The following is a 27,952-nucleotide window of genomic DNA, read 5'->3' as shown; positions in this document are numbered from 1 at the left end:
TAGAATTTGTCCATTTCTTCCAGGTTGTCCATTTTATTGGCATAGAGTTGCTTGTAGTAATCTCTTATGGTGCTTTGAATTTCTGTGGTGTCCATTGTAACTTCTCCTTTTTCATTTCTAATTTTATTGGTTTGAGTCCTATCGCTCTTTTTCTTCATGAGTCTGGCTAAAGGTTAATCAATTTTGTTTATCTTCTCAAAGAACCAACTTTTAGCTTGTTTGTTCTTTAATTCTTGTAGGTCTTTGTTAAACATTTCTTGCATCTTCTAGATCCTTGCCTCCATTCTTTTTCCGAGTTGCTGAATCATCTTAACTATCATTATTCTGAATTCTTTTTCTGGAATGTTGCCTATCTCCACCTCATTTAGTTGTTTTTCTGGTGTTTTATCTTGTTCCTTCATCTGGGATATAGTCTTCTGCCTTTTCGTTTTGTCTGTCTTTCTGTGATTGTGGTTTTCCTTCTGCAGGCTGCAGGATTGTAGTTCTTTTTGCTTCTGCTGTCTGCCCTCTGGTGGATTAGTGTACATCTTTCTATGTCAATAATTATTGGTTTACATTTTCACTTTTAATGGCTACATATTGTTGGTAACATCTGGTGTTTCTGAACATTGAGAATTACAGTTTTTCACCATTTAAATAATTCTGAAATAAAGACAACTTTCTACATTCATCAGATTATAAAATAAATTTTAAAACTAAAAATGATGGAAATTTAAACATTTGATACTTACTACAAAATGCTCTCTAGAAAGATGTAAGTTTATACTTCTCCTAGCACCACATTCTTACAACGGTCTTCTTTAATTAGGTGGGTGAACTTTGATATCTCAGCATTGTTTTTTGTGTGTGTGTGTGTTTTTATTAGTGATTTAGAATATACAGTTGACCCTTGAACAACATGGGTTTGAACTGTCCAGGTCCACTTATACATGGATTTTTTTCAGTAAATGTGTGCTGTAGTACTTCACCATCTATGGTTGGTTGAACCGCAGATGTGGAACTGTAGCTATGGAAGACTGTAAAGTTATACATGAATTTTCCACTGCAGGTAGGGTTGGCACCCCTAACACCTGTGTCTTGCAATGGTCAACTGTCTTTTCAAATACTTAGTAGCTATTGCACTCTTTTTTGAATTTCTTGTTTATGTCATGCCCATTTTTTTCTATTTGTATAGTCCTCTTATTGTTATTTAATAATAATTCTTTATATTTTTTGTCTTCACCTATGTTTTATTCTTTTCCATTTTGTGAATTTTAATTTATTTATATTTTCCCCAATATTTGTTAATCTTTTTTTTTTTATGGTTTTGGCTGTGAAGCCATGCTTACAAAAGCTTACCCTACACAAAGTTTTATGATTAATTATTTAAATTTTTCTTCTCTGACCTTTTTATGTTTAATGCTTAATCCATAAGCAGTTTATTCTCAGGTATGATTTGAGAAGAGTCTAACTTATTTTATTTCCAAATGGCTTGGCTGTTAACAAAGTATCACTTAATGAGTAGCCCAGCCTTCCTCACTAATTTGACATGCCTCAGTTATCATAATAGATGTTTTCAAACTATGTTCTGAGGTATTTTAGGCATTCTGTGGTGTGCTCTTGGGATATTCTTGAAGGGCTGGAAACTTCGTAACTGGGATATTCTTCCTACCATCCTTATATCTCCATTGAAATATCTGTGATTTTTTTCTAATTCATTTTTTACATGTTTTAAAATAGTTTCTTCTTTTTTTAGAGGCATAATTGACATATTAGTTTCAGATGGACAATATAACAATTCAATATTTGTATATATTACAAAATGATCACCACAGTAAGTCTAGTTAGCATCCATCAGCATACATAGTTACAAATGTGCAGTTTCTTCTTAATTTCTAAAAATCGGTTTTACTGAAGTACACTAAATACAGATATTGTATAACATACACATCAATAAAGTTGTATAACCAGTACTACATTCAAGTTAGAGAACATTTCCATTACTACAACAAACCTCCTTTGTGCCTTTGTAGTTTATCTTCTTACTGTACTGTTGGCCTCTGGCAACTGTTGATCTGCTTTATACATTATAGTTTAGATTTTTCTAGAAGTTCATATAAATGAAATAATACCAGCAGGTAGTCTTTTATGTCTGGCTTTTTTCTTTCACTTAGCATAATGCTTGTGAGATTATCCATGTTGTTCATGTTCAAATAGTTTGTTCCTTTATACAGCAGAGTAGTATTCAGTTATCTGGATATAACACAATTTGTTTATCCATTCACATGTGGATATCTAGGCATCATGAATATGGCTGAGGTTTTGCCTATCATGAATATAGTTATTGTGAACATTCTTATATGGGTCCATATGTGGATATATGTTTTTATTTCTTTAGGGTAAATACCTAAGAGTGGGATTACTGGGTTGAATGGTAAGTGCACATATAATTTTATAAGAAACTTCATAAGAAATTGCCAAGTGGTTTTCTTAAATATCTGTATTATTTTGCATTCCCACCAACAATGTATGAGAATTCGAGTTGTTTTACATGTTTGCCAACACTTAGTATGGACAGGCTCTTTAATTTTAGCCATTCTAGTGTGTAAGTAGTGGTATCTTATTGTGGTTTTAACTGCATTTTCTTAATGGCTAATGTCCTTTGCATTTCAATATAAATTATAGAAGCAGTTTCCCAACTTCTACAAAAAAACCTGCTGATATTTTAATATTGATTTTGTTGAATAAATTTGGAGGCAACAATTTGGGGACAATGACATTGTAACAGTATTGATGAACATGGTATGTATTTTTATTTATTTAAATATTCTTTAACTTGTTTCAGCAAAGTTTGATAATTGACAGGGTACATGTTTTACAAAATTAAAAAAATTATCCCTAAGTATTTCATATTTTGATGTTATGAAGTGGCAGTCTTAAAATTTTTAATTTCTAATTTTTGTTGCTAGTATATAAAATACAATTGATTTATATATATTGATTTTATCCTGTGTACTTGGTAAACTCATTTATTAGTTCTCATGGCTTTATGTGGTGTCCTCAGGATTTTCTGTATGAACATTTTTTCTGAAAAAAAGTTTTCCTTTCTTTCCAAACTGTATATCATTTATTGCTTGTTTTTGCCTTATTTTATTAGTGTAGATGTCCAGTACAGTATTGAATATATATGTGATAAAAGCAGATATCCTTTTTTGTTCCTGATATTAGAGGGAAAGTATTCAGTGTTTTCAGTATTTCACCATATAAGAAAGATGTTAGCTGTAGGTTTTTCAGAGATGCTGTGTTAGTCTGCTTGGGCTGCAATAACAGAATACCACAGACTGGGTGGCTTAAACAACAGAAATGTATTTTCTCATAGTTCCTTAGGCTAGGAGTCCAAAATTAGGGTACTGTCAGGGTTGGTGTCTGGTGAGGGCTCTCTTCCTGACTTACAGATGGCTGCCTTCTTATTGTGTCCTCAGATGGCTTCTTCTCTGTGAGAGGGGAGAGACAGAGACAGAGACAGAGACAGAGACAGAGACAGAGGGAGGGAGGGAGGGAGGGAGAGAGACAGAGAGAGGGAGGGAGGGAGGGAGAACTTTCTGGTATCTCTTCCTTTTTTATAAAGAAACTAGTCCTGTTGGGTTAGGGCTTCACTCCTATGACTTAATTTAATCTGAATCATCTCCTTAAAGGCTCTATCTCCAATATAGTCATATGAGGAGTTAGGGCTTCAATTCCAAATGAATCTTGGGGGGACAAAATTCAGACCATAACAGATGTTCTATATCAGACTGAGAAGTTTCTTTATATTTCCAGGTAGCTTAAATATTTATTTTAAATAGCTATTAAATTTTGTGAAATGTTTTTTGCCATCTGTTGAGATGATCATATGTTTTTTTCTTTTCTTTTTTTAGTATATTAATATGGGGAAACATATAATTCATTTTTGGAATGTTAAACCCATCTTTCATTTACTTGCATGTTTTATATGCCTTTCATGTATAGCACTTTAAGTATTTGTTTATTATATGCATATAAGTATAATTTATATATTTTATATATTGGGGAATACAATTTGTTAAAAGTTTCTTAGGGATTTATTTTCATGTCTAAGAAGTTATAAGAGATATTGATCTGTAATTTTCCTCTCTTGCAATGTCTTTGCTTGGTTTTGGATCAAGATGATGTTTACCTTATGCGAGTTGGGAAATTTTCCCTCATCTTCTATTTTATGAAAGAATTTATATAGAATCAATATTATTTTTTACTTAAATGTTTGATAGAATTCCCAGAGATGCTGTTTTGGCTTGAAAATTTCTTTTGGAAAGGTTTTAAACTTGAGTTTAATTTCTATCTTTGTTAAGGGCTGTTTGGGCTATTTATTCCATGTTGAGTCACATCTTTCAAGGAATTTTTTGTTTCATCTAAGTTACTGAATTTATTGGCATAAGTTATTCCTCATATTCCTTCCTTATGCTTTTACTTTGTGTAAAATCTGAGTGATGTCCTTTCTGTCATTCCTGATATTGGTAATTTGTGTCATTTCCCATTTTCCTTGATCAATCTGTCTGGAGGTTTATCAGTTTTTTTCTTTTAAAAAACCAGGTTTTGGTTTCATTGATTTTTCTCTATTGTTTGTACATCTTCTATTTTATAGGTGTGTACTTTTACCTTTATTTTTTTTTAAATCAAGGGACAGAATTCTTTATTTTATGTATGTATTTATTTATTTATTTTTGGCTGAGTTGGGTCTTAGTTGCAGCACATGGGATCTTCACTGTGGCACCTGGGATCTTTTGTTGCAGCGCACAGGCTCTTTGTTGCGGCACAAGTGTTTCTCTTTAGTTCTGGCATGTGGGCTTTCTCTCTCTAGTTGTGGTGCACAGGCTCCAGAGGGCATGGGATCTGTAGTTTGTGGTGCGTGGGCTCTCTAGTTGAGGCACGCAGGCTCAGTAGTTTTAGTGCACAGGCTTAGTTGCCCCACAGCATGTGGGATCTTAGTTTCTTGACCAGGGATTGAACCTGTGTCCCTGGCATTGGAAGGTGGATTCTTTACCACTGGACCACCAGGGAAGTCCCCTTTTATCTTTATTACTCCTTCTTTCCGTTTATTTTGGTTTACATTCCTCTTTTTTAAATCTTTTTAGTTCTTTAAGGTGGAAGCTTAAGGAAGATGATGTAAGAGTTTCCTTCTTTTCTAATACAAGCACTTAATGCTATAATTTTCTTTTTAAGCACTGTTTTAGTTGCATTCACATATTGTGATATAGGGTGTTTTCATTTCTTTCAATTACAATATTGGGTTGGCCAACAAGTTCATTTGTTTTTTTCCATAAGATGGCTCTAGTAGCAGTGCTTAGTTGTCTTTAACTTCATTGGAACAATTATGTTAGATTGTTTTGTGACAGCTGTCATATCAGCATGCATTTAAAAAAAATCGAAATTGGTGTAGCCATTTTAATATTGAAGGTGGACGGAAAAAAGCAACATTTTCAGTATATTATTATTTTAAGAAAGGTAAAAATGCAACTGAAACGCAAAAAAAGATTTGTGCAGTGTATGGAGAAGGTGCTGTGACTGATCGAACGTGTCAAAAGTGGTTTGCGAAGTTTCGTGCTGGAGATTTCTTGCTGGATAATGTTCCACAGTCGGGTAGACCAGTTGAAGTTGATAGCGATCAAATTGAGACATTAATTGAGAACAATCAACGTTATACCATGCGGGAGATAGCTGACATACTCAAAATATCCATATCAAGTGTTAAAAATCATTTGCACCAACTCGGTTGTTTCTTGCTTTGATATTTGGGTTCCACATAAGTTAAGTGAAAAAAACCTTCTTGACCATATTTCTGCATGTGATTCTCTACTTAAATGTAATAAAAAAACATTCCGTTTTTAAAACAAATTGTGACAGGTGATGAAAAATGGATACTGTACAATATGTGGAATGAAAGAGATTGTGGGATAAGGGAAATGAACCACCACCAACCACACCAAAGGCTGGTCTTCCTCCAAAGAAGGTAATGTTGTGTATATGGTGGGATTGGAAGGGAGTCCTCTACTATGAGCTCCTTCCAGAAAACCAAATGATTAATTCCAACAAGTCCTGCTCCCAATTAGATCAACTGAAAGTAGCACTCAACAAAAAGGCGTCTGAAATTAGTCAACCGAAAATGTACAATCTTCCATCAGGATTATGTAAGACTGCATGTTTCTTTGATGACCAGACAAAAACTATTACAGCTTGGCTGGGAAGTTCTGATTCATCCACCATATTCACCAGATGTTGCACCTTCAGATTCCATTTATTTTGATCTTTACAAAATTCTCTTAATGGAAAAAATTTCAATTCCCTGAGAGACTGTAAAAGGTGCCTGGAACAGTTCTTTGCTCAAAAAGATAAAAAGTTTTGGGAGGATGGACTTATGAACTTGCCTGAAAAATGGCAGAAGGTAGTGGAACAAAATGGTGAATGCGTTGTTCAATAAAGTTCTTGGTGAAAATGAAAACTGTGTCTTTTATTTTTACTTAAAAACCAAAGGAACTTTTTGGCCAACCCAATATTTCTTAATCCATCATGATTTTTTTTCCTTTGACCCATGTGTTATTTAGAAAAATGTTGGTTTCTAATATTTGGGATTTTCCATATATATATATGTGTTACTGATTTCTTGTTTAATTCCATTGTGTTGAGAAAACATACTATGTATGATTCAGTCTTTTAAATTTGTTGAGATTTGTTTTATGACCCAGAATATTGTCCATCTTGGCGATTGTTCCACATGAACTTGAAAATAATGTGGAATGTTCTCCAAATGTTAATTGGGTTAAGTCAATTGATTGTATCATTCAAGTCTTCTACATACTTATTGACATTTTTCTGTACTTGTTCTATGAATTACTGAGAAAGGTATTTTGAAATCTCTCACTGTGAATATGTATTTTTCTAGTTCTTTTTAAATTCTATCAGTTTTTTTTTCATGTTTTTAAATGCATAAACCTTTAGGAGTGTTATGTTGATGAACTGACCCCTTTATCACTATGTAAATATCCTTTTTATCCTGATATTATACATTGCTCTCAGATCTGCTTTTCTGATGTTAATGTAGCCATTTCAGCTTTCTTTTTTATTAGTGTTTTCATGTCATTTCTTTTCCTATCTTTTTACTTTTAACCTATATGCCTTCATATTTAAAGTAATTTTGTTAGATAGTATATAGTGTTTTATTTAGTCTCTACCTTTTCATTAGATTGTTCAGTCCATTTATATTCTATGTTCTTATTCCTGTGTTTGGGTTTAAGTCAACTGTCTTGATATTTGTTTTCTTTTCCCTGTATTTGTTTTTTGTTACTTTCCCCCTCTTTTCTCTGTTCTTTTAGATAAAGTGAATATATTTTATGATTCCATTTTATCTTCACTATTTTTCCCATCTGTGCCTTTTTGTTTTATTTGCTTAGTGGTTACTCCAAAGTCTACAACATGATTTTAACTTATCAGTTCACCATCAAATAATATTATGCCACTTCATGTAAACATGTAAGGACCTTTTAACAACATACCTCCATTTTCCCCTCCCTTCCTTGTTTTCTTGCTTTTATTAATTTACCTCTCTGTATGTTATAAACTTTACAATAATGCACTATTATTTTTGCCTTAAACAGGTATCTTTTAAAATGGTTAAAATGAGAAACACTTTATACCCTATAGTTACTATGCATTTACCATTTTCATAACTCTTCATCTTTTGTGCAAATTCCCATTTATATCGCTTTATCTCTACCTCAAAAATGTCCTTTCATGTTTCTTATGTGCTGGCAAAGAATCCTTTTTTCTTGTTGTTTTATTTCAGTGCTTTAAAGTGTCTACAGTTGTCTTCTGTCTTTCAGTTTCTGATGATAAGTTGGCTGTAAGTCTCATCTTTGTTCTTTTGTAGAGAATAAGCCCTTTCCTCTGGCTGCTTTCACTAAGGCATGACCCACTGGAGTCTCCTCTGAATGTCCAGGTATTCTTTGATTGTCTTTCCGTTCAATGTGGTAGAAATCTTTCTCTCAAATACTGTGAGCTCTGAGAAATGTTTATTCTACTGTTTTCCAGTGCATCTTTCTCTGGCCTCAAGTGATTTCTACTCACATAGGGCAGATCAGTAGCCACCTAACTCCTGGAATGGACCTCATGCAGATATTTAGAGCTTTCTCTATCTGTGCAGTAGCGGTATCCTTGGTATTCTCTCCCATTGATTCAAGCTGTCTTGGTCTTTCCAAACTCCAATCTCTATCTCCCCAACTCAGTGAGACAGCCATGGTCTCTTTGGCTACTTTCTTCCAGGCTATCTCTTGGAAACTGCCTCCAAGCACAAACTGGGACAATCATAAGGCTCATCTTTATTGTTGCCTTTCTCTCAGAAGTCACAGTGTTACTTGTTTTTCAGTGTCTGAAAACAGTGTTTTCATATATTTATTCTGGTTTTCTTGTTGTTTAAGGTAAGAATATGTCTTGTTTCTGTTACTTCATCTTTATTGAAGTGGAAGCATACAATTTCTTTCAACAAAGATTACCAGTGTCAGAATATAAGTTGGAATTCCAATGATAGGCTGATATCTTATATACCTCCATCTGTTTCTAGATTATTCATTCTGTTACAAGTATCTACCTGCTTATTTATTTATTTATTTATTTTCTTACTTATGGGTCACCAATGCCACACCAATTTAATTATTTTATTCATTTTTAAAAACATATTTTTAAATTGTAGTTGGTTTTAAAATTATATAATTGACATGTTTTCAATTTCATGTAAATATTAATATTCCATAGGGGATTTGTTTTAATATTGGTAAGATCATTTGCAGGGGTGGGTGAAAGAAGTGTTTCACATTGTCAATATTGTTTTCTGTGAGCTCTTGTTTTTATTGAATAAAATTCAGTTTAGTTATCCTCTTGTCATCTTGTGCTTCCTAAGTTTACACTGTACAGTGTTGACCCAGATGTAAAACTGAGCTCTGTTTATGAAATCCATTCACAAAAAGCATATGAGATTATATTTTATTAAATATCTGGGTTTGGAGGGACAGCACTGAGATATAGTAATACAAACAATTTTACATAAAACATGAGATATCCCTGTTTTTAAAAGTCCTTTTGTTACCCCAACATCAGATTTTTATTTTACCACTTTCTTCAGCCCTGTGCCTACTTGAGTCTTGCTGATGTCTTTTCTTTATCTAACTCTTTTACTTCTTAGCTCTCTTCTCTCTACCCACCCACCTTTGAGATTTTGATTATTTCTAGTGCAAATAAATTTAGCTATCTCTTTACTTGTATTGGAACCTATTGTACTAGACCTTCTGGTCTTACTTTCACCCCAACTGAAACATCAATTTTTTTTTTTACTAAATTCTGCTGCCTACTGTTAAGATAATGAATTTTTCACCCCACTACATTTATGAAATAATGCTCTATAGTTTTGAATTTTGTATTTCTATTTTAATTTTCAAAATTGAAGATGTATATTATTCCAGGAGATTTGATGGCTGTGGAGGCACTCCAGATGCTACTATCTTAATCATAGTCTTGAGCAATATAATGATAATTACCAGTATATAAGTTTCATAAGAGAAGGACAGTCATGTGAATAGCCAGATGAAAAATATCTGCAATATATAATCAACTGTAATATAAAGTTTCCAATTCAAGATATCTAACATGAAATGCATCTATTCATTTATACCCATGGATTTGATTGAGGATTATCTACATTCTTACTTGTTGGACTATTAATAGAATTTATTAGTTACTAAATAGTTATTAAATAATATTTTTAGGGAAATAAAAAAGAGTTGTACACATGAAGAGATCAAACTATCTATATGTTATTGGTCCTGTTTCAAATTTGATACTCTTTTTTTTCATAAAACAGTATGTTTGCTTCCATGTTATTGTTTATTGTTCCTTCAAAATTGTATAAATGTTCTTATATTGGTTTTTGATCATATGTATGTTTTATTATCAACTTCTGAAAAAAATAAAGTCAATTTGGAAAATAACAGTACTGCCTTTTACCCAGTAACATTACTCTTTTATTGATTTCTGCTCCCAAAAGAATTGTATGTCATCATTTGTAAATTACTACACTAGGTACCATGAAGCTAGTGTACCAAGTACTTAGAAGCTAGTGCTTCTAAGGGTATTAATAACTAGTTGAGGCCATAGAGTATTCAACTGTGACATTAATTATAAAGAATGTTTATAGTTAGTTCATATTTAATATTCAAAATATTGATAGATTTCAGATATAAAACAATGACTCTAAGGGAGCAATGAGAATGAAGCAATATAAGTCAGGAAGGCATCATGAGGTGAGTTTGGAATAAGTCCTAAATATAAGGAAAACAGCATTTCAGAAAAGGTATATCAGGTGGGGAAGAAAGTAATGCTCTAAGGCATAAAGATGATATGAACAGAGTAAAAGCAAAGGATAGCCCTTTACTGTTGGGTTCATGCCCATTATTTGTTTATAACTTGTAACTGTTAGAAATGTAGGTTTGGAGTCAAATATTGCTTCAAATTCTGAACCACCATATACTGGTTATGTGTTCTTAAGCAAGCTTCATTTTTCTCATTTTTAAAATAGGGACAAAATTAACCTACCTTAAGGATAAAATAAAATGTGGCATCAAAAATGTTTTACACAGAGATAGCCTCATCTACAGAGGGCAGACAGCAGCAGAAGAAAGAACTGCAATCCTGCAGCCTGTGGAAGGAAACTACATTCACAAAAAGATAGACAAAACGAAAAGGTAGAGGACTATGTACCAGATGAAGGAAAAAGATAAAACATCAGAAAAACAATTAACTGAAGTGGAGATAGGCAACCTTCCAGAAAAAGAATTCAGAATAATGATAGTGAAGATGATTCAGGAACTCGGAAAAAGAATGGAGGCAAGGATTTAGACGATGCAAGAAATGTTTAACAAAGACCTAGAAGAATTAAAGAACAAACAAACAGAGATGAACAAAAATAACTGAAATGAAAAGTACACTAGAAGGAATCAATAGCAGAATAACTGAGGCAGAAGAACGGATAAGTGACCTGGAAGACAGAATGGTGGAATTCACTGCCACGGAACAGAATAAAGAAAAAAGAATGAAAAGAAATGAAGACAGCCTAAGATACCTCTGGGACAACATTAAACGCGACAACATTCTCATTATAGGGGTCCCAGAACGAGAAGAGAGAGAAAGGACCTGAAAAAACATTTGAAGAGATTATAGTCGAAAATTTCCCTAACATGGGAGAGGAAATAGCCACCGAAGTCCAGGAAGTGCAGAGAGTCCCAGACAGGACAAACCTAATGAGAAACACACCGAGACACATAGTAATTAAATTGACAAAAATTAAAGGCAAAGAAAAATTATTAAAAGCAATAAGGGAAAATTGACAAATAACATACAAGGGAACTCCCATAAGGTTAACAGCTGATTTCTCAGCAGAAACTCTACAAGCCAGAAGGGAGTGGCAGGACAAACTTAAAGTGATGAAAGAGAAGAAACTACAACCAAGATTACTCTGCATGGCAAGGATCTCATTCAGATTCGATGGAGAAATCAAAAGCTTTACAGACAAGCAAAAGCTAAGAAAATTCAGCACCACCAAACCAGCTCTACAACAAATGCTAAGAGAAACTTCTCTAATCAGGAAACACAAGAGAAGAAAAGGACCTACAAAAACAAACCCAAAACAATTAAGAAAATGCTAATAGGAACATACATATTTATAATTACCTTAAACGTGAATGGATTAAATGCTCCAACCAAAAGACACAGTCTCACTGAATGGATACAAAAACTAGACCCATATATATGCTGTCTACAAGAGACCCACTTCAGACCTAGGGAAACATGCAGACTGAAAGTGAGGGAATGGAAAAAGATATTCCATGCAAATGGAAATCAGAAGAAAGCTAGAGTAACAATACTCATATCTGATAAAATAGACTTTAAAATAAAGAATTTTACAAGAGACAAGGAAGGACACTACTAATGATCAAGGGATCAATCCAAGAAGAAGATATAACAATTATAAATATATATGCACCCAACATAGGAGCATCTCAATAAAGAAGGCAAATGCTAAAAGCTATAAAAGAGGAAATTGACATTAAAATAATAATAGTCGGGGGAACTTCCCTAGTGGCTCAGTGGTTAAGAATCTTCCTGCCAATGCAGGAGACATGGGTTTGAGCACTGGTCCGGGAAGACTCCACATGCCGCAGAGCAACTAAGCCCGTGCACCACAGCTACTGAGCCTGCGTGCCACAACTACTGAAGCCGGCATGCCTAGAGCCCGTGCTCCACAACAAGAGAAGCCACTGCAATGAGAAGCCCACGCACTGCAACAAAGAGTAGCCCCCACTTGCCACAACTAGAGAAAAACCCGCACGCAGCAAAGAAGATCAAATGCAGCCAAAATAATAATAATAAAAAATAAATAATAATAATTGTGGGGAACTTTAACACCTCACTTACACCAATGGACAGGTCATCAAGACATAAAATTAATAAGGAAACACAAGCTTTAAATGACACAATAGACCAGATAGATTTAATTGATATTTATCAGATATTCCATCCGAAAACAGCAGATTATACTTTCTTCTCAAGTGCACATGGAACATTCTCCAGGATAGATCACATCTTGGGTCACAAATCAAGACTCAGTAAAATTAAGAAAATTGAAATCATGTCACGCATCTTTTCCAACCACAGCGCTATGAGATTAGAAATCAATTACAGGAAAAAAACTGTAAAAAACACAAACACATGGAGGCTAAACAATACGTTAAAATAACCAAGAGATCACTGAAGAAATCAAGGAGGAAATAAAAAAAAACCTAGAGTCAAATGACAACGAAAACATGACGATCCAAAACCTATGGGATGCAGCAAAAGCAGTTCTAAGAGGGAAGTTTATAGCAATACAAGCCTACCTCAAGAAACAAGTAAAATCTCAAATAAACAAGCTAACCTTACACCTAAAGGAACTAGAGAAAGAAGAACAAACAAAACTCAAAGTTAGTAGAAGGAAAGAAATCATAAAAATCAGAGCAGAAATAAATGATATAGAAACAAAGGAAACAATAGCAAAGATCAATTAAACTAAAATCTGGTTCTTTGAGAAGATAAACAAAATTGATAAACCTTTAGCCAGACTCATGAAGAAAAAGAGGGAGAGGACTCAAACTAATAAAATTAGAAATAAAAAAGGAGAAGTTATAACAGACACTGCAGCAATACAAAACATCCTAAGAGACTACTACAAGCAACTCTATGCCAATAAAATGGATAACCTGGAAGAAATGGACAAATTCTTAGAAATGTATAACCATGACTGAACCAGGAAGAAATAGAAAATATGAACAGACCAATCACAAGTAAAGAAATTGAAACTGTGATTAAAAATCTTCCAACAAACAAAAGTCCAAGACCAGATGGCTTCACAGGTGAATTCTATCATTTAGAGAAGAGCTAACACCCATCTTTCTCAAACTCTTCCAAAAAATTGCAGTGGAAGGAACACTCCCAAACTCATTCTATGAGGCCGCCATCACCCAGATACCAAAACCAGACAAAGATACTACAAAAAAAGAAAAAGACTAATATTACTGATAAATATAGGTGCAAAAATCCTCAACAAAATACTAGCAAACAGAATGGAACAACACATTAAAAGGATCATACGCCCTGATCAATTGGGATTTATCCCAGAAATGCAAGGATTCCTCAATAAACGCAAATCAGTCAGTGTGGTACACCATATTATCAAACTGAAGAATAAAAACCATATGAGCATCTCAGTAGATGCAGAAAAAGCTTTTGACAAAATTCACCCATTTATGATAAAAACTCTCCAGAAAGTGGACATAGACCGAATCTACCTCAACATAATAAAGGCCATATATATGACAAACCCACAGCATACACCATTCTAAATGGTGAAGAACTGAAAACATTTCTTCTAAGTTCAGGAACAGGACAAGGATGTCCACTCTAGTCAGTATTATTCCACATAGTTTTGGAAGTCCTAGCCACAGCAGTCAGAGAAGAAAAAGAAATAAAAGGAATACAAATTGGAAAAGAAAAAGTAAAACTGACATTGTTTGCAGATGACATGATACTATACATACAGAATCCTAAAGATGCCACCAGAAAAATACTAGGACTAATCAATGAATCTGATAAAGTAGCAGGATACAAAATTAATGCACAGAAATCTCTTGCTTTCCTATACACCAACAACGAAATATCAGAACGAGAAATTAGGGAAACAATCCCTTTCACCATTGCAACAAAAAGAATAGAATACCTAGGAATAAACCTACCTAAGGAGGTAAAAGACCTGTACTCAGAAAACTATAAGACACTGATGGAATCAAGCAACGATGACACAAATAGATGGAGAGATATACCATGTTCTTGGATTGGAAGAATCAATATTGTGAAAATGACTATGCTACCCAAAGCAATCTACAGATTCAATGCAATCCCTACCAAATTACCAGTGGCATTTTTTACAGAACGAAATCACAAAATCTTAAAATTTGAATGGATACACAAAAGACCCTGAATAGCCAAAGCAATCTTGAGGGAAAAAAACAGAGCTGGATGAATCACACTCCCAGACATCAGACTATACTACAAAGGTACAGTAATCAAGACAATATGGTACTGGCACAAAAACAGTAATATAGATCAATGGAACAGGATAGAAAGCCCAGAGGTAAACCCATGCACCTATGGTCAACTAATCTATGATGAAGGAGGCAAAGATATACAATGGAGAAAATACAGTCTCTTCAACAAGTGGTACTGGGAAAACTGTACAGCCACATGTAAAAGAATGAAATTAGAACACTCCCTAGCACCATACACAAAAATAAACTCAACATGGATTAAAGACCTAAATGTAAGACTAGACACTATAAAACTCTTAGAGGAAACATAGGAAGAACATTCTTTGACATAAATCACAGCAAGATCTTTTTTGACTCACCTCCTAGAGTAATGGAAATAAAACCAAAAATAAACAAATGACACCTAATGAATCTTAAAAGCTTTTACACAGCAAAGGAAACTATAAATAAGATGAAAAGACCACCCTCAGAATGGGAGAAAATATTTGCAGACGAATCAATGGACAAAGGATTAATTTCCAAAATATATAAACAGCTCATGCAGCTCAATATCAAAAAAAACAAACAACCGAATCATAAAATGGGCAGAAGACGTAAATAGACATTTCTCCAAAGAAGAAATACAGATGGCCAAGAGGCACATGAAAAGCTGCTCCACATCGCTAATTATCAGAGAAATGCAAATCAAAGCTACAATGAGGTATCACCTCCCACCAGTTAGAATGGGCATTATCAGAAAATCTATAAACAACAAATGCTGGAGAGGGTGTGGAGAAAAGGGAACCCTCTTTGCACTGTTGGTGGGAATGTAAATTGATACATCCACTATGGAGAACAGTATGGAGGTTCCTTAAACTAAAAATAGAACTACCATATGACCCAGCAATCCCACTACTGGGCATATGCCCTGAGAAAAGCATAATTCAAAGAGATATATGTGCCACAATGTTCACTGCAGCAGTATTTACAATAGCCAGGTTATGGAAGCAACCTAAATGTCTATCAACAGACGAATGGATAAAGAAGAAGTGGTACATATATACAATGGAATATTACTCAGTCATAAAAAGGAACAAAATTGGGTCATTTGTAGAGAGGTGGATGGACCTAGAGACTGTCATACAGAGTGAAGTAAGTCAGAAAGAGGAAAACAAATATCGTATATTCATACATACATGTGAAATTTAGAAACATGGTACAGATGAACCAGTTTGCAAGGCAGAAATAGAGACACATATGTAGAGAAAAACTATATGGACACCAATCGTGGAAAGCAGAGGTGGGGGGGAATGGTGATGGAATGAATTGGGTGATTGGGATTGACATATATACACTAATATATCTAAAATAGATAACTACTAAAAAAACAGCTCCTGTAATAAATATATTTCCTAGAGGGGATGAAAAATTAAAGAAATTTAAAAGCATGTAAAAACATAAAAAAGGAAAAAATTATTTTTTTAAAAGATAGATTAAAAATAACCAGTGTGTATTAGAAATTTAAAAATATAATCATTAAAATTAAAATGGTAATAGAGGAGTTAAACAGCTGATTAAACACAGCTGAGGAGATAATTATTAAATTGGAAGATAGAGGCAATGAAATTACGGAGGATGTATGTAACACAGAACACATTGGTTTAAATTTAGAACATCAAAATAAAAATAAAATTCTAAAATGTTTTACAAATAGTAACACTAAGTTAGTTACATTACAGCTCTTAGTATGTGTTTCCATTAAGATCAGTATTTAGCACATTTTACAATGCTTTTTTATCACCCTGGTAGGTTACAGTTCTTTTCAGGGGCAGCTTTTATATCAGGTACTTTATTGATAAATATTATAGGTGTGTGGCCAATTTTTACTGGACAAATAAGTGTTTGGCCAAATTAGAGAAACCTTTCGGGGAAGTAACTGGTGGGAATCAGAGGAATGACAATTGAAAGAAAACCTTAAAGTCTGTAGAGTAGAGTTTAAATTGGATAGAATAGCATTTAATGATGATATTATGTTTGGGGAACCAAATTGGCAGTAGTGGTTTAAAGTTGTCTGAGACTAGTGTGAAACTGTCTCAATACGATGCCTAGAAAGAAATAAGAACGCTTTTTAGTTAAGTTCTAAAACTAGTCTCAGATAACAGTAGACATTGAGCATGGGCAAAAGAGAAAAGAGATGAGAAGAAAGAAATTGTAGAGTAGGAGAAAAGAGCAAAAGAAGTAGCTTAAAATGTGAATAGAGATAAAATGGCAGGTTGAGCCAATTACCTCCTTTGCTACTAGAATATTCCATAGAACATTTATTATTGATTTTCATACTAATCTACAACATTGGCAAACAAAAACACATTTTAGTCGTCATGCTTTCCATACTGTCTCCATCTCTTTTCTCTTACTAGAGTTGTAAATGTTACAGTCCAGGAGCAAGTGCCTCTAAAATATTGACATTGCTTCTTGTCAGTATTCTGATAGCAATCTTATTTTGGTTTATTTAATGGCATTTAGTAATTATATTTTAAATATAGTCTCTATTCAGATAACAGTTATACATCTACCCATTTGACCCACCACTATATACATGAAAGCGAATACTACCTACCCAGAGACACACAGTAGCTCACCTTCTGTTTGCAGACATTTCATTTCTACCTGCTAATCCTACTTTACTAACCAAGAGTTGTTTTTCCTTTGGATTAGTTTGAAGGGCTTCCTATGAAATTATTGATTGAACAAAGATGATAAAAACTGATCTGTATACTGCTGTCTAATAAAAGTGGTTTATTTTTTATATTATCTTTGCTTAAAACCAGAGGTATATATAATTTTGAACAACCTCTTTGATAAGAGGTTAAGTCAACCTCTTAAGTCATGTCTATAATGTTGTTATACATCCAAAGAACAGCAATTTCTTTATGAAATTTGAGAAAAAAAATCAAGAAATGAATAAATTTGAAAGCCTAATATTGAACAATATTATTACAACATTTAAATTGTTCCTTAAGTTATTAAAAAATAAATGTAAATTGAAGCTACAATGAGGTACCACCTTACACAGGTCAGAATGGCCATCACTAAAAAGTCTACAAATAACAAATGCTGCAGAGGGTGTGGAGAAAAGGGAACTCTCTTACTCTGTTGGTGGGAATGTAAATTGGTGCAGCACTATGGAAAACAGTATGGAGGTTCCTTAAAAAACTTAAAATAGACTTGCCATATGATCCAGCAATCCTACTCCTGGGCATATATCTGGACAAAACTATAATTTGAAAAGATACATGTAGCCCTATGTTCATAGCAGCACTATTTACAATAGCCAAGACATGAAAGCAACCTAAATGTCCATCAACAGATGAATGGATATATACAAAGGAATACTACTTGGCCATTAAAAAGAATGAAATAATGCCTTTTGCAGCAACATGGGTGGACCTAGAGATTATCATACTGAGTGAAGTTGTCAAACAGAGAAAAACATATATCATATGATATCACTTATGTGTGGAATCTAAAATATGACACAAATGAACTTATTTATAAAACAGAAACAGGACTTCCCTGGTGGCGCAGTGGTTGAGAATCTGCCTGCCAATGCAGGGGACATGGGTTCGAGCCCTGGTCTGGGAAGATCCCACATGCCGCGGAGCGACAAGGCCCGTGAGCCACAATTGCTGAGCCTGCGTGTCTGGAGCCTGTGCTCCGCAACAAGAGAGGCCGCGATAGTGAGAGGCCCACGCACCGTGATGAAGAGTGGCCCCCACTTGCTGCAACTAGAGAAAGCCCTTGCACAGAAACGAAGACCTGACACAGCCATAAATAAATAAATAAATAAAATTTCTAAAAAAAACCAGAATCAGACTCATAGACATAGAAAACACAATTATGGTTACCAAAGCGGAACGGGGGGTGGGGGGAGGGCTAAATTAGGAGTTTGGGACTGCAGATACAAACTATCGTACATAAACAACAAGTTCCTGCTGAATGCCACAGGGAAGTATATTCAATCTCCTGTAATAAACGATAATGGAAAAGAATATGAAAAAGAAAACTGGATATAAAACTGAATCACTTTGCTGCACACCAGAAACTAACACAACATTGTAAATCAACTATACTTTAATTGAAAAAATTAAAAATAAAATAAATGAATTAATTTTGAAAGTTCCTTTGCTATAGTTACTTCTAAAATTAATTTTTAAATGGGTGTGATTTTCCTGTAGTAAAATACACATGCTTTCAATGTATCTTGTGATGTTAAGTTTTTCTTTCAACCGGCAAGTTAGTTTTAATTTTATTTTCTATATTATTATTAGAGAAAATGAACAAACTTTCATATTCTGATTAAGACTTGGATTTATAGAGTTTTTTTGGGGGGGGATTGTTCCTATTTATGTATCATCTACTGATTATTAAATGTTACATGAGGGACTGCTTGTCTGTGCCAGTGAAACGTTCTTTTGCCAGAAGAAAGCATTATGTACTTCCATCTTTAATTGCAGTACTTCTAGAACAATTATCCTAGCAGTTCCTTTTCATAATCTTAGAATTATATTTGCTTATTAGAGTTAATTGAAAATAGTGTTGATACATATATTAGGATGTTTTTCTGGTATGGTAATATAACATGGCAAATATTTCTGCTTTACCGTGGATATTCTGTTTTTTCTTAAATCAGTTTAAAAAAATTCTACCTCCCCCCCAAAAAAACAAAAACAAAATAGACTTAAAAAAATTATACCTGAAGAAAATCTAGATGAGGTATTTAGCTAATGAGTAGCTGATTTTGTTTTTGATTAGTTTTAAGAAGTTTTAAATTCAAGTTGAACTTTGAAAAGAGAAGACGTTTGTTTTAGTTATAAGACCAAATTGGTACCAAGTGATATGGCACCAAGCTAAATAAATACCTTGTGATTACTCCTTGATTGATGGTACAATGGATTATTATTCTATTAACTTGCTCATGTCCTTCTATATGTTTCTTTCAGTATTTTGTAGTATGTTTCTGTCACTCACTGATTTCCTCCTGAAACCAGAATGTTATTAAAAAAATTACTCAAACTCAAATGCCTTAGAGCCCATGTAGGTAAGATAGATGAATGAAGTGTAAAGATGATCTCTGGTAACTAACAAAAGGCCTTTATGCTGGTGAGAAAGTAGGGAGTGTGGGGACTCGAGAAACCTGGAGAGTATGTGCTCTATTTAAGGACAGTCGTCACTAACCAACTTCACCCAGTTTTTACTATGTGGGTATGATGGCCCAGGGTTGCCAAATCTTCCAGTTTTCTGGAGAAGCTAAAAATCTGGATGTGTGTGTTTAATTTCCTGATCTTTGAAGTTTGGCAAATAACTTTTAAAAAACATTGTATGGACCAACACCTTGTATGGACCATCTTTATGCAAGATGATTTTTAAAAACATTTTTGATTCCCAACTTTTTAAACCTATCTAAAAATAAACCAGACCCAAGGTTGACAGTTTGGATGACAAAGGCTGTTTAGAGACCATCTCTCTCTCTCCCTTCAACATCTCTGAGTCCCTCTCCTTTCTTGTATTTCCACCTGGTGTGCTGTACTGTCCTTATTCCACCAAACCAGTGAATACACAAGCCCAGTTAATTCTACCTCCTTAATAGCTTTCATTTCTATTCACTTGACATTCATCTCCACTAGTTGACATCCATCTCCATATCCACCTCAACTACTTAGTTGAGTCCACCATCATCTTTCATCTCATTAATGACACTGTTTCCTAACTAGTCTCTCCTCTTTTAATCTTTCCGAATCCATTCCTCACACTCGAAACAGAGGAATGACCTAACTATAAAGTAAATCACAGCCCTACTTCAGATCTTTCAAGGATTCTCCATTAACCTGAGAATAAAATCTAATCATCTTAACATGACCCGCAAGGCCCTTTATTATCTGGTCTTTGGTTACAGGTCTAACTTTACCTCATGCCATTCCTCTTCATATTTTATGCTGTAGTCAGGTTGAATTCCTTCAACATTTATATTTTTTCTTGTTTATGGGCCTTTGTATATGTGGTCGTCCATCCCAGGCCTCTTCCCCTTACCCATTCTGCAGCAAATTGATGTGTGAAGGAGAGGATGGGTAAAGCATAAGAAAGTTCAGATCTATTCTAATTGCACTGAGCACATGGTAGTCCCAGTTGCCTTTTCAAAGACCTGGTCAACTTTTTAAGAAAGCTGAAGTAGCAGCCCTTACATGATAAGTCTCTTTGTATTCTGGGTTTTTTCAAGATAAAGGCTCAGTGATTTGAGTTATCCAGAGTATGAAAAGCTCTGACATTACAAAGGTATGCCATAAAATTATTTGAGTCAGCAAGTTATCTCTCTCCCTGTCTATTTGTGTTTATCTCTCTGTCTCCATCTCTTTCTCACACACACATTCACACACCCCACCTATAAGACAGGCATATCAAACAAAAAGTATTAACGAGAGTTTTATTAGAATCAATAATCCTGACTCAAACCAACATTCGGAGCGTATGCTCAGTATACAGATTTTATATTCTTAAACATGGAGATAACATTTTCAGAGGAAATTATTTTTTTCATAAGTCTTTGAAACATAAGATTATTCAAAAGCTTCACCGTTAAGATCAAGGTTAGCCCTTGGCATAGTTGTTTAAAAGAGTGAATGAATGAGTGAAGGGTGGTGGTCTTTGGGGTTTTTTTTTGCCTGTTTGTGTGTGTGTGTGTGTGTGTGTGTGTGTGTGTGTGTGTGTGTGTGTGTTTTGGTGCTTCCTGTCTTTCTTTCATTGCCCTTCTCTTACCCTCTTGTTTTCAATATATCAATACCTTTCAGAGAAATTCCACATACAGTGGCATTCTCTGTGTCCCACAGGGTACAATGGAATCATTATCTTATGCGTCCTCTACTTTGTCCCAGTATTAGTAGAGCTAGTGGTTGAATGGACTATTTTGGTAGTCATATAACACTAACCAGGAGCTTAGAGATGACTAACTGAAATGAGGGTAATCATCAGTTAAATCCGTTACACCTGTAATCTGCCTTCGCTGATCAAGCTTGCTTTAATTGTTGCTACAAAAGACTTGCAGGTCCTCCAAGCGTCACAGAGCCTGAACAAGATGTTCTGCCCGAGTTGCTGTCCAGAAACTTGGAGTCAGCTGTGTCCAGTTTGAGCTAAAGCTGGTTAAGACTGGTTGGGATCACCAGTCCTCCGACTGGGCATGCACCGATGTCCGCTCGGTGACCTTTCAACATCAGAGAGCTGAAAACTCCACCCTAACAATAATTACCTCAGCTTTTTCTTGCCTCTAATCACTTTTCCTCACACTCCCCGCCTCAGCTCTATCCCATAAATAGCCCAGTCCCCTTGCCTTCAGGGGTATGTATTTGAGATTTGTTCTCTCATCTCCTCACTTGGCTGCTTTGTGAATAAAACTTTTGTCTGCTGCAAACCTGGGCATCTCAGTGTGTGGCTTGCTGCTCGTCAGGCAAACGGACCTGATTCGGTAATGTAACCTTGTTATATGATGAAACTGATGTTTAACAAACTCTCATTTGTTTTATTAAAAATACTTAAACAATGGCAGTATCATTGGAATAAATGTAGAATTTCCCATGAGGAAAGCACATCGTTTATATTCTGGTTATACTTAATACAAATTCTTATACTCATAACTCATATTCTGTCATTTCAGTATAATTTTGGCTTAATTCACATAAATTTTCTATAAAAGCAAAGATCAAGGATAGTCACCTAATGGAGTGTTCTGAAATTTTTTCTGCATGTCTTATACAAGTGCTCTTTGTTTAAGCTTTCCTGTGACAAAGATGTAATAGGTGGTTTAAGTTTGAAAACAGAACCTAAGACAGGATGACAACAGTGGAGTGACGGGAAAAAAAACTTCTCTGTACCAGCTGGATGAATTGAAAACAGATGAAAGATAAATTCTGCCTCGTGGGATTTGCTGCCTGCTGGAACTAATCACATTAACTCTAACCCACCTGAGGCTTCACGCTGTTTATCTCATCTGTGGGAAAATGTCTTTTTCCTTATTTATGACTTTGCTATTCATATATTGTCAGGTCATTGCCAACTTGTGCTTAAATATAACCTAATTATGTGTCTTATTGTTTTAGTAATCATAATCATATGGTTCTGTAACATTATTTTGCTTTTTCCTCCTTTTAAAATTCAGTTTGTGAACAGAGTAGAACAAGTCCAATAGTTACTTTATTATCTTTTTTGGGGTATAAGTGACATAACAATTGATATAACATTATAATAGTTCCAGGTGTACAATTTAATGATTTGATATTTGTATGTATTACAAAGTGATCACTACAATAAGGCCAGTTAACATCCGTTCACCATACATAGTTGCAAACATTTTTTTTCTTGTGAGAACTTTCAAGGTCCACTCTCCCAGTTACTTTCAAATATGCAATACAGTATTATTTACCATGGCCACCGTGATGTGCATATATTCCCCATGACTTATTCATTTCATAATTGGAAATTTGTACCTTTTAACCCTGTTATCTATCTCCCTCCACCCCCCCCACCCCGCCCTCAGGTAACAACCAACCTATTCTCTATATCCATGTGCTCAGGGTTTTTTTAGGTTTTTTTTTAGATTCTACATATAAGTGAGATCATGTGGTACTTGTCTTTCTCTTTCTGACGTGTTTCACTTAGCATAATACGCTTAAGGTCCATCTATGTTGTTGCAAATGGCAAGATTTCTTTCTTTTCCTAGGCTGAAAAATATTCTAGTGTGTGTCTGTCCGGGGGGCACATTTTTAACATCTATTCATCTCTTGCTGGCCACAAGTTGCTTCCCGGTCTTGGCGATTGTAAACAGTACTGGAGTGAAGATGAGGGTACATATATCTTTTGGCATTAGTGTTTTTGTTTTCTTGGCATAAATGCCCAAAAGTGGAATTGCTGTGTCATATGGTAGTTCTTTTTTTAAATTTTTGTTACTTCCATTCTGTTTGCCATAGTGGCTGCACCAATTTATATTCCTACCAACAGAGCACAAGTGTTTGTTCCCCTTTCTCTACATCCTCACCAACACTTGTTATTTCTTGTCTTTTTGATTATTGCCACTCTAATGGGAGTGAAGTGATAGCTCGTAATTTTGCTTTGCATTTCCTTGATGATTAGTGATGCTGAGCATCTTTTCATGTGCCTTTGGCCATTTGTATGTCTTCTTTGGAAAATGTATATTCAGACAATTCTCTTAAGAGAAAATTACAAAAGAATTTTTTTTCTTTGAATATAGTTTGTCTCTTTATTTCTTCCTTTTTTGTCTTTCTCTTTTTTCCCTCCTTTGAGTTAACAAAAGCTCCTTGAAACATGATCTGCTTCTTTATGTTTGTTTGCAATGTTACATAATTAATAGCATCATATGTTAAAAATTTTACTGGAGTATGATTTAACTACATTAAAATACGATTGTCACTACCTCCTCATTTAATGATGAAGACATCAGATGGCATCCAATACAATTCTATCTTTGGTGTATCAAGGGACACATAGAGATAAAATGATATTTTTATGGTACATTAGGAAAAATGGATGAAGTGGCTTTAAACTGGAAATAAGCATATGTTCGTAGGAGGGGCTGTTCAGCCTGCCTGGCCTTGTAAGCCTTGCTGAAGACTGAAGGAATTGTCAAAACATACTGTAGCCATAGACAAGGTAGGAAGCTCTGTGAATTGAAATAATGTCTTAACAGTCGTATACATGTAATGTCTTCAGATGAAAGTGAAAAATTCAGTCAGTCTTCTAGAGAGTTTGTCTTTATGACTAACCACAACTGGTTTTTTTTTTTTCTAATAAAGTTTAGTACATGGTAGATAATCAGTAAATTTTGAGAAACCCCAAGTTATATAGACAGGCCATTCAAATGATTGGATACATTTTTAACTTTTTATCCAGATGCCTGTTATCTTTTAACATACTATTTGACACTTCCATATTTAAAATGAATAAAACCCTGAATGATAGTAGCAGCTACCATTTTGGGGGCACCCACTATGTATCAGGCCCTCATGAGATCATTTAATCCTCATAACATCTCTGAAAAACAATCCTGATTTGTATCCTCATTTTATGTAAGAGGATTCTGAGTTTCCTAAATTTTAAGCAAGTAAGCAAAAAAGTAGTGGAGCAAGGTTTTAAACAGGCTGATCAGATTCCAAAGCCTGAAATAAATGTGGTTGCCATGTCTCTAAGGAGGATTACTGACCTGTAGCATTTGTTGAATAAATGACGTTTATTCTCTCACTTTCTACCACTTTTGGTTGTACTTCTCTGCATTCACCTCCATCTCTTATTTCATCATCCTGTTTGTCAGTGGTGATGTTTCCCAGAGTGTAGGGCAGACTGGCTGTGCCAGGAGACTAGCATTCCTGTGCAGACACTGAATCAAGGCCTTGACCGCATTAGCATTGGGAGCCAAGAACACCTGCTTTCAAATCCTAGCTCTGCTTCTTAGTAGCCCTGTGGTTTTGGACAAGCACAGTTTCTTCATCATTGTATAATGAGAGTAATAATAGTACCTGAATTTTTATATAGGGTTGTTTGAGTATTAAATGATTTAATAAATGTATAACACTTGACATATTGCCTGGCATATAATAATATTAGCTATTATTATTTGTGATTACATCATGATCACTTTTCATAACTTTTCTAAAGGAAACAATATTAGAGGAAAAGGAAATTTTAGTTAGTCGAATTTTTAAATGGCTAGCTCGTGTTTAGCAATTGCATTTTGTAACACTGAAATTTTTTATTAGTGTTTTATCACTGAAATAATTGAGAGCCATATTACAACATTTCTGTTCAGAATTTTGAATGTGTTGTGGTACATTTCATGATGGAGGATGGAACGAAAGGAGTAAATTGCTATGATGCTTCAGGGTACTTGTACTTATTTAATAATTTTCTTCTACCTTATGATGTAGTGAAATACTGATTTCTAGGAAAAGTAGAAAATTGGGGCACATCTGAGTGATAGAAAAAAGTCTTTTATTTTTATTTAAAAATGTAATTAAGCTTTTAATTGTAAAAATTTCTTTCTTTTTTTTTTTTTTAAAATTATTTATTTATTTATTTATTTATGGCTGTGTTTGGTCTTCGTTTCTGTGCCGAGGGCTTTCTCTAGTTGTGGCAAGCGGGGGCCACTCTTCATCGCGGTGCGTGGGCCTCTCACTATCGCGGCCTCTCTTGTTGCGGAGCACAGCATGTGGGATCCTCCCAGACCAGGGCTCGAACCCGTGTCCCTTGCATTGGCAGGCAGATTCTCAACCACTGTGCCACCAGGGAAGCCCTAATTGTAAAAATTTGATATGTAGACTGTCATCTTAAAGCTATCTCAGTTGCCAAGGAAATTCAATAACAGGAAGCTTAGGAAGAGCTTTATCTAGTTGACAGGTTCTAAAGAATCTGTCCTAATGGAGGGAGGAATTTTCATGGAAAATGTGGAACAATGATCAATAAAATCATCCATCATAGTTTATTGAAATTACATTCAAATATAAGTGTTTTTGGTGTTCTGAATTCCAGGGTGTATCTACAAAAAATTCTACCTGGCCTGTCCCTTTCTTGCTTTCTATTCCATATTGAAAATGGCATGCATAACTTCTCAATGATGAACTTGACTGGGAATTGTCAAGTTATGCCCCCCAGCTGTTTTCAAAAATAAAGTTTTATTTGAACACACACAACCATGCAAATTTGTTTACATACTGTCTATGGCTTCTGCACATTGGAACAGCAAAACTGAATAGTTGCAACAGAGACCATATGTTCAGCAAAGCCAAAAATATTTATGATATGGACCTTTACAGAAAAAAGTTTGCCAATCCCTGAAGTAGACAGAGCTAAATACACACATGAGAGTTTATTCCAACTTGATGTTTCTTACTTTCTCTGCAGGAAAGATTAACTCTCCCCACTAGGTTTTCCTAAGAGCATCAATAGTATCGATTAAATATGGCTACTGTTTCATGTGTTAGTCTTTTCCTTTCCTTTAGATTATAAACTCCCATAGCATGTTTAGAATTATAAGGATAGCCTTTTATAAATTACAAAATATCACAAACATAGAAAATAGGAAATGTGACTATTAAAATATTGAATGGGACAACTGATTCATCTCATATGATCACCTTATTTTGTGAAACTATTAACTAATTTGTTGAAGAAATTGAAGTTAAACACATTGATTTATATAGTTCATGTGACTTGAAAAAAAGATGTAAGATTATGGGTATTAAAAAGCATTAAACAAGCTATCATGAAATAGTGTCATTAAAAATCTATTAATTGATGTTTGAGTTTATTTGGCCTTGTTTGTTTGCATGTTGCATTTCTCAATATGCTTCACTGATTTTCATCACATTCTCTTGCACTTTTACTCATTGAATTCTAGCCTTTTTAGTCATTTCCATGACTTTCTGCATATTTTTTGTATTATTTTAGTTTTCTCTTAGAGTCCAGAATTGAGATCAGCTCTCAAAAAGTACTCTGATTAGTGTGGGATTAATCTCTAACCCATCTTATAAACAGGCATGGTCTGTCATCATTATCATCAGCAAATAAAATCCATGTAAAGGCCACCTCCCTGAAGTCTCACTTATCTTTTTAAAAGTAAATTTGAATAAATACTGGTAATAGAATTTACGGGGAGCAGAATCCAGTGAGAGAATTCTCTGTAAGGATTTTAGAACTTCATATAGTTCATTTGCAGGTAGGTACAGTTTTCCTGCTCTGGGGAGATGATGCTGATTATTTAAAAATCAGAGATGAAAACAAGAAACCCCTAAGCAAAATGTTTATTTGCTTTTTGGTAAACTTGATTCTGTTTTGTAAACATTGAAACATGGATTTTATGAGTGATAGTATTAAAATTTATACTCCCTCTAGAGCATGTTGTTAATCATTATTGCTCTGCTGGGCCTCAGGATTACTTGTCTGCATTGTAATACAATTTTCCTTAATAGTTACAATTGAAATACCAGTGGTTCTTAACACACCTCATATATTTCTATCAATGAAATGAAATTCACAAGAAATAAGAGCTTGCCTCCAGAAATAAACTTCAAAATACTAAATTCCTCTTAAAAATTTGTAAAACTTTTTAAGACCAATGTTGATTTTTGTACTTGTGAAATAAAATATCTGATCCTAATGGTTGTATTTTAGTGCTCCAAAAGATAAATTCATTATCTAAGGATAGTTAGAGCATAAATAAAAAAAAGAGAGCAAACAATAGGTAC

The 27,952-nt window shown here is 34.4% G+C and overlaps 1 protein-coding gene across 3 annotated transcripts in view; it reads left to right on the top strand.

Annotated features, from left to right (window-relative positions):
- Positions 1-27,952, top strand: part of NAALADL2 (N-acetylated alpha-linked acidic dipeptidase like 2) — a 1,512,458-nt gene that overhangs the window by 73,029 nt on the left and 1,411,477 nt on the right. The window contains exon 1 of one of the 3 annotated variants that reach the window (XM_082393972.1): positions 21,412-22,167. The exons of the other annotated variants lie outside the window; for them this stretch is intronic. The gene's annotated coding sequence lies outside the window, so the exon portion shown is untranslated. Of the gene's footprint in view, positions 1-21,411; positions 22,168-27,952 lie in introns of those variants that run through there. 3 annotated transcript variants of the gene reach the window in all.

The sequence above is a fragment of the Balaenoptera borealis genome (genome assembly GCF_965194805.1).
Source record: "Balaenoptera borealis genome assembly, chromosome: 5".
Taxonomy (NCBI): Eukaryota; Metazoa; Chordata; class Mammalia; order Artiodactyla; family Balaenopteridae; genus Balaenoptera; species Balaenoptera borealis.
Note: the sequence above shows the minus strand (reverse complement) of the source record. Positions and strands in the feature narration are given on the sequence as shown.